This window comes from Littorina saxatilis, linkage group LG11, assembly GCF_037325665.1.
Source record: "Littorina saxatilis isolate snail1 linkage group LG11, US_GU_Lsax_2.0, whole genome shotgun sequence".
Taxonomy (NCBI): Eukaryota; Metazoa; Mollusca; class Gastropoda; order Littorinimorpha; family Littorinidae; genus Littorina; species Littorina saxatilis.
In genome coordinates this window covers 32,114,793-32,123,418 of record NC_090255.1, presented here as the reverse complement: position 1 = coordinate 32,123,418, position 8,626 = coordinate 32,114,793, and positions in this window count along the sequence as shown.

Below are 8,626 nucleotides of genomic sequence, written 5' to 3'. Positions count from 1 at the left end.
TCTTCGTTTTAACTTTCTGAGCGTGTTTTTAATCCAAACATACCATATCTATATGTTTTTGGAATCAGGAACCGACAAGAAAGAAGATGAAATTGTTTTTAAAACGATTTCGGAAATTTAATTTTGATCATAATTTTTATATTTTTAATTTTCAGAACTTGTTTTTAATCCAAATATAACATATTGATATGTTTTTGGAATCAGAACATGATGAAGAATAAAATAAAAGTAATTTTGGATCGTTTTATACAAAATGAATTTTAATTACAATTTTCAGATTTTTAATGACCAAAGTCATTAATTAATTTTTAAGCCTTCCTGCTGAAATGCAATACCGAAGTCCGGCCTTCGTCGAAGATTGCTTGGCCAACATTTCAATCAATTTGATTGAAAAATGAAGGTGTGACAGTGCCGCCTCAACTTTTACAAAAAGCCGGATATGACGTCATCAAAGACATTTATCGAAAAAATGAAAAAAAAGACTGGGGATATCATACCCCGGAACTCTCATGTAAAATTTCATAAAGATCGGTCCAGTAGTTTACTCTGAATCGCTCTACACACACACACACGCACACACACACACACACACACACACACACACACACACACACCACACACACACACACACACACACATACACCACGACCCTCGTCTCGATTCCCCCTCTATGTTAAAACATTTAGTCAAAACTTGACTAAATGTAAAAAGAAACTTCAGAGTGAATCGGTTGTGATAAAAAAAAATGTGATGTGTCTATTGAATCGTATGGAAGGCAAAGAGACTACGGGTGTGGGGGGATACAAGCCGGTGTAACGATGTCAGCTTTCTGCCTCTGTCACCTTTCTGACTCGATATATACTCGAGACTGAAATGTTGTTTCCTGGTAAAAATTAAAGAAGCGAACTTAATTTAGGACGAAAAGCATGTCAGTTTCTTGCATGTAAAGAAAATTGGTGGTGATTTCACCCCCAAATTCAATTTCTTCGAAAAGGTGTACCGAGTGGTTACGTCCCTTGAATGAGAAGGGAAACATTTTAGGATGAATCAAATTTCTAAGTTTAAATAAACAAAAATCGGTTGGACAAATTTGACCTCGTGAATGTAAGGTACCTAAGGTCGATCGTCCGAGTCAGTACTATCGAAGGGTGGGTTTTTTGTTCAGTGTGGAGTTTATACAAGATCAACGAGGCCGAATCAGAAAGGTAACAGAGGAAGATATCTGACATCGCTACACCGGTGTGGGCGCAACGTGGACATGAAACAAGGGCGTTCTGAAACGACCGGTAAAACCCCACCAGGAAATATTTCAAAAGAGTTACTGTTTCCATAAAAACAGTAGATTTATCCTTTTCAGACTTTCAAAAATCTTAGCAAATCAGGTCTCGAAAAAGGACGGAGTCTTGAAATGGAGAAACATTCACATTGGTTTTGAACAGACATACAAAATCTGAAGAAGAAGAAGAAAAGTCTTACAAGGTAAGAAGTCTAAAATACGTCACCGAGGGTTTTTCTTCGAAAAAACACACCAAACGCATCGCACATTTCAGATCCCATGTTAATAAACAAAACTGTTGCTCAGTAACAAACAAACAAACAAACAAACAAACAAACAAACAAACACATGTAAAAATACAACCAACGAATAAATCGAAGAGAAAAGCTTGGCATACAGACCTGCAATGAATATTCAGTTCAAACGAAAAGTCCGGTTTCCCTATCTCCGGCTTACATACACGTACTGACAATCACCAAAAGTGATTCAACTAACTTTCTGAGAAAAACAGTTAGTTTCCGGCTGGTAAGTCACCACTTCCAGATAGAGACGCCTACCGGCAGGCATTTATATATACCTTACTTCTGTCACGTAGCCAACGCCGAATTTACTCTCTTAGCGATGAAAACAACGCCGATATTGAATCATCAACACTAAACTCAACGGAACGTCGTTGTTAACATCGTCGTCGTCGGATAGAACTTTATATATAAATATATATATATATACAACAGGAGCCTCGGATTCAACATAACACGTGCAAGGCTGATACCGGTTGAGCTGTGCATATGTATATAATATATATCACTGCAGTCAGCCAATCATAGCGGGCGAAACAAAGGGATACATTTGAAAAATAGAAGTATACCTTGACAGCAGAAGGATAAAATCCTCATAGTCTCCTGATGGTTGTCCTTCCTTTCTGAAGTTGTGTTGGGGACATGTCTGGAGCTGCCACCCAGCGAGAGAAAACAGAAACCTTGGACAAAATTCTCCCCGTCATTTTCTAAGGTCCAATGCAGTGGCCAGTCACTACTAATACATGCTTGTATCAAACTCTCTCTCTCTCTCTTTCTCTCTCTCTAGAGCTGCAGACGATAGTCGCGGGGCAGTATGGGATAGGGGCTAGAGTTTGGCTGTCCGGGTCATGAACTTTTGGTTCACCTCAAGCCGCCGGTCCACAGAGCTAGAGGTGGGCAAGGAACTCTTCCTGTGAACCGCCGTGACCAACTAATGCTGCTACTATTAATACAGGAATACTGACTAATACTTGACTATCAGTGTCATATACCTCTGTGGTACCGACATGACAAGTAACTGAGCGCGCGCGCGCGTGTGTGTGTGTCTGTGTGTGTGCGTGCGTGTGTGTGTGCGTGCGGCGGGGCGTTCCATGGCAAATGTATTTTCCGACCAATCAACCATCAGCTTCCGACGATGGCATGCGCGCGTGAGCCCGAGCATGTCTAGATGGGTACACCAAGAACTGACTGAAGAACTCCGGAGTCCAAATACTGGAGAGAGAGAGAGAGAGAGAGAGAGAGAGACTGAGAGGGAGAGAAAGAGACTGAGAGAGGGAGAGAGAGAGACTGAGAGAGAGAGAGAAAGAGAGAGAGAGAGAGAGAGAGAGAGAGAGAGAGAGCAAAAGAGAAGGGAGATCGGTTCACTGACCAAGATAAAAGATAGATAGAAAAATCATTTCACTGGACAAAGAGAGAAAGAGAGAGAGAGAGAGAGAGAGAGAGAGAGAGAGAGAGAAAGAGAGAGAGAGAGAGAGAAAGAGAGAGAGAGAAAAAGAGAGAGAGAGAGAGAGAAACAGACAGGCAGACTGAATAAGACAGAGAGAGATTGGTTCACTGACCAACCGAGATTTAACATTTATTGAAGACAGGAGAGAGACAGAAGGAGGAAGAGACACACAGAGATACAGAGAGAGAGGCAGAGAGACAGACAGACAGACAGACTGGGGACCAAAAGAAAGAGAGAGAAAGAGAGAGAGAGAGAGAGAGAGAGAGAGAGAGAGAGAGAGAGAAAGGCCTTTGCGACGAGAGAGAGAGAGAGGTCACTGAGGGATCAAGAGAGGGAGAGAGAGAGAGAGGGTAGTAAGCAGGTCACCAGTTCACTGACTGACCAATCTATAACAGTCACTTACAGTACAACAATTTGACCAACGCAAAGTCCTTTAATAGCCTCCCAGCGGTTGGACACAACACAGATTAAACCCGAGTTGACAGCAACGTCTATTAATTTTATGCAAAGAGGTGAAACGCCGGTCACCGGGTTCAGCCGGCACAGGCATACAACAGTTACTGCGGACGCCTACATGTTAGAAGGTTTGACCGCAGGTCGACTGGTCAGACTAATAGCCATGTTTTACGTTACCTATACGAAGACCATACGAATTGCCAAAGAAAGAACTACAGCATTGGCTTATTTTGTTGAACGCAGGCCAAAACATAGAGAGGGAATCGAGACGAGGGTCGTGGTGTATGTGTGTGTGTCGTGTCTGTGGGTGTGTGTGTGTAGAGCGATTCAGAGTAAACTACTGGACTGATCTGTATGAAATTGTTCATGAGAGTTCCTGGGTATGATATCCCCAGCCTTTTTTTTCATGTTTTCGATAAATATCTTTGATGACGTCATATCCGGCATTTTGTAAAAGTTGAGGCGGCACTGTCACACCCTCATTTTTCAATAAAATTGATTGACATTTTGGCAAAGCAATCTTCGACGAAGGCCGGACTTTGGTATTGCATTTCAGCTTGGAGGCTTAAAATTGAATTGATGACTTTGGTCATTATAAATTTGAAAATTGTAATTAAAATTATTTTTTTATAAAACGATCCAAAATTACGTTTATCGTATTCTTCATCATTTTCTGATTCCAAAAACATATGTTACCTTCAAAATCCAGCCTTACCTTGTGGTTGTTATCCAACAGTTCTAATCGTTTTTGATTCAGAAAAAAATATGTTGTTGTGTCAACATCGTGTAAATGTGTTGTTTTTGATTTAAAAAACTTGAAAACACATATGTTGTTTTACCTTGTTGTGTAGCAACCTTGTTATTGTATTGTTTTGAATTAAGAAAACCCAAACTTACCTTGATATGTTCCCACTGTGATAATGTGTCGTTCGATTTGAAAAAGATACATTAAGAAAAAAAGCTAACCTTGTTGTGTCACCACCATGTTAATGTGTTGTTCTTGACTTTTAAAATAACCACTTTGTTGTTTTGTTGCCGTGCTTATGTTTTTGATTTTTCATTCAGGTAAACCAGATTTGCAGAATCTGTGGATTAAAATAAAATAAAATAAAACAATTTAATCTTGATTTGATTAATTCTGTTATGTTTGTCGGCCATGTGTCTGCTGGGTTGGTTTGACCGTTTGTCTGGCTGTGTCCGTTTGTCTGGCTGTGTCCGTTTGTCTGGCTGTGTCCGTTTGTCTGGCTGTGTCCGTTTGTCTGGCTGTGTCCGTTTGTCTGGCTGTGTCCGTTTGTCTGGCTGTGTCCGTTTGTCTTACATATAAGTACGTTATAAATACATAACAAGAAAACTGTATCTATAAAAAAAAAAATACACTTAACAGATGCAAGAGATGTCAAGTTAAATGGAACGTTCAATTATAGAAACAAACTAAACTTTTGCAAGAACTTCGACCTTTTGGGTTTTAAATTGAATAAACCTTGAAGTTCTTGTAAACTTTTCGTTTTGTCTTTGATTTAGCGTGAAAATCCGAATCATATTAGACTGCCAAAGTTCCAAAATTCAGAATAAAAAAACCAAGAAAGGTATTTTGTTGGAACGTTTAATTATTGACAAAACAAAACGTTTGTTTGTTTGTTTGCTTAACGCCCAGTCCACCACGAAGGGTGATATCAGGGCGGTGCTGTTTTGACATTTAAAGCGCATAGTGCTTTTAGTTATGCGCTATAGAAATCTCCTTAATAAATAAATAAATAACGTGCTCCACACACAAGACAGAAGTGGCAGCACAGGCTTCATGTCTCACCCAGTCACATTATTCTGACACCGAAACAAAACGTTACGATATGCTGGGTATATATATTTGTGAACGTAACGTTTTGTTTTTTCAATAATCAAACGTTCCGAACAACATACCTTTTTTGTTTTTTGATTCTATAATTAAACATGTTTTTTTAAATCAAACTTTTTGAATAAAAAAAAAATCAATTGGGTAATATTGACGGACTGTGTGATGATATCTTCTGCTATGGTCTGTTGAGACAGTGATATCAAAATCGAGACTGGAGGTCGAGATTTTGATATCACTGTCGAAACAGACCAATAGCAGAAGATATCATCACACAGTCAGTCAATGTTAGATATATTGCTAATTCTCTGGACATTTTGTATTTACTGTAAAGAAATTACAAAAGTATTTGTCTCAGTTTTGGCTGTTCCATATCCCTCCCTCTGATTATTATTTCTTTTTGTTCACTCTTTTCTTGTACTTTTCAGTATTTCAAAATGTCTTTTCTTTCAAAGTCTTTAGTCACTTGCTCAACTAAATTCTGGGATCATTACATTTTCATATATATTTGTTTGTTTTTAAATGTACTGTGTTTTTGTTTTTGAAGTGGGGAAGCAATAAAGAGGTCGTCGATATCAAAACTGATATCGACGGAAATGTCGTCGATATCACTTTTACAATGAGCTCAGTTTTGCCCAATTGACCAATGAAAATCCACGTTACATATGAAATAGCAATATTACCCAATATTGACGGACTGTGTGATGATATCTTCTGCTATGGTCTGTTCAGACATTGATATCAAAATCGAGACTGGAGGTCGAGATTTTGATATCACTGTCGAAACAGACCAATAGCAGAAGATATCATCACACAGTCAGTCAATGTTAGATATATTGCTAATTCTCTGGACATTTTGTATTTACTGTAAAGAAATTACAAAAGTATTTGTCTCGGTTTTGGCTGTTCCATATCCCTCCCTCTGATTATTATTTCTTTTTGTTCACTCTTTTCTTGTACTTTTCAGTATTTCAAAATGTCTTTTCTTTCAAAACGTCTTTAGTCACTTGCTCAACTAAATTCTGGGATCATTAAATTTTCATATATATTTGTTTGTTTTTAGATGTAGGTGTTTTTGTTTTTGAAGTGGGGAAGCAATAAAGAGGTCGTCGATATCAAAACAAAAGCTGAGCTCAGTGAAAAAGTGATATCGACGACATTTCCGTCGATATCAGTTTTGATATCGACGACCTCTTTATTGCTTCCCCACCGCTTCAAAAACAAAAACACCTAAATTCCGCTGTACACCTGTGGGTACTAAAGCGGCCAGCCACGTAGGCAATGCAGGACGCTATATAGATATATATAGACTTGTGTTAGCACGCGGTTACCGACAGAGACCTTAAACACCGAGACAACGACCTCGATGTGGCCACCAGGACAAACTGCTCTCTCTGTGTGTCTCAGTGTGTGCCTGTCTGCCTGTCTGTTTCTCTCCGCTCCTGAAAACTCCCTCTCTCTATCTGTCTCTCTCTGTCTCTGTCTCTGTCTCTCTCTCTCTCTCTCTCTCTCTCTCTCTCTGTCTCTGTCTCTCTCTCTCTGCCTCTGTCTGTCTGTCTGTCTGTCTCTCTCTGTCTCTCTGTCTCTCTCTCTCTCTCTCTCTCTCTCTCTTCCTTGGGTCAGTTTCTTCTCTTACCTTAGCGGAGAGGGCAGCACACCACACAAAAATTAATGTTCCTCTCACACTGTTTTAGTCTGGGTTTTTGCTGAGCCCTACTGTGTTCTCTGCCATTGTGACTGCGTAAACTAATGATGATGATGATGATGATGATGATGATGATGATGATGATGATGATCTTGCTTCATGTCCTACAGGCGTTTGGTTGATGCATTTTAAGGACTGACTAGATACCTGAAATACGATCAAACGTTTTTTTTTAAACAGTCATTGACCAGTGCGCAAAGCTCACGCGAGTAGCCCGGTGTAACACGAGAAAATTACTCTCACGAGATTTTTACTCCGGGGAGTCAAAATTTCGTGGAGGGATTCAGTAATTTGTTCGTACCTTGGGGAGTTCTTTTCTCGTACGAAAGGTGTACTCGGAGTAAGAATTTCGTACGAAATGTTTACTCCGGAGTAAATTTTTCGTGGTGTAACAATTTCGTGTTACACCGGTCAGAAAGAGTGCTGTCCACTTAGTGGCGCTGCCCCACCAGCAGGTCACATTACGGTCAGCCAGCGACACATGATATGGGTTATATGATTCGAGTTTTACGCCCTCACGGCTTTTGATGTATGCGTGTTTAGGTAGAATGGCCAAGATCTTGTACGTGCCATTGTGGTGACACGGGGGTGGGACATGGCTTCCGTCACTGGGCCGTTTGCACATAAAGTTGACCCGTGTCCCGGCGTCCCGGCGAACCAGCGACCTTCCGATCACTCTATCTTCTGGCTCTCTATCTTTACTTATTTTTTGAAATGGAGTGGCCAACAACACTGTCTTATTTCACTCCATTTCTACAATTTGTTCAACACTGGGTTGTGTTTGTTATGTCCACCATAATTATGAAAATGTGTGTAATTTAGTATTGTTCTGGTCACATCAAATAAGCATTTGCTTGGGTGCGTGTCCTAGTTGTATGTTTTCCATTGTTTCATGACTGTGATGTATTTTGAATAAAATTCTGTTTAAACATGGTCAACAACACTGAATAGTTAGCGCTCCCTCCAGCAAACACAGTGACCGTAAAGTGAGGTAATCATATTTTAGCAGCAGGGTATAATGTGTGCAATGCAGTCAGAAAACTGGGACAGTGAGAGAGACAGAGGGAGAGAGGCAGAGACAAAGAGAGAGAGAGAGAGAGAGAGAGAGAGAGAGAGAGAGAGAGATCATAATGACAGACAAACAGACAGACAGACAAAGAATGGTCACAATTCAGCGTAATCGGCAATGCGATCGTGACGTCACAGCCACTGGTTTTCTAAGCGGCGGCCATCTTGGTAAGCAGGATATTGCGTGCTTCGGCTGCTACTAGTGCTAGTACCGGTTCAGTTAGCGTTTGGGAAGTTCTTTGGCTGTCATCATGGCTCCTGGAGCGTCTTGTTGTGTTGTTAACTGCACAAACGCGAGTCACAACTGGAAAGGACAAAAGAAAAACGAAAGTCTGCGTTTTTTTCGAATTCCTAAGGTGAAAACTCGCGAGGGGAAGCATGTCAAGGCTGTGACAGAGCGAAGAAGGAGAGCATGGGTTGCAGCAATCCGACGCACGAATATCACTTTCGAGCACTCATCGGATGGCCTTCGTGTTTGCTCTCGTCATTTTCACAAAGGTAAGTTTATTTTATTATAATGTGGAAC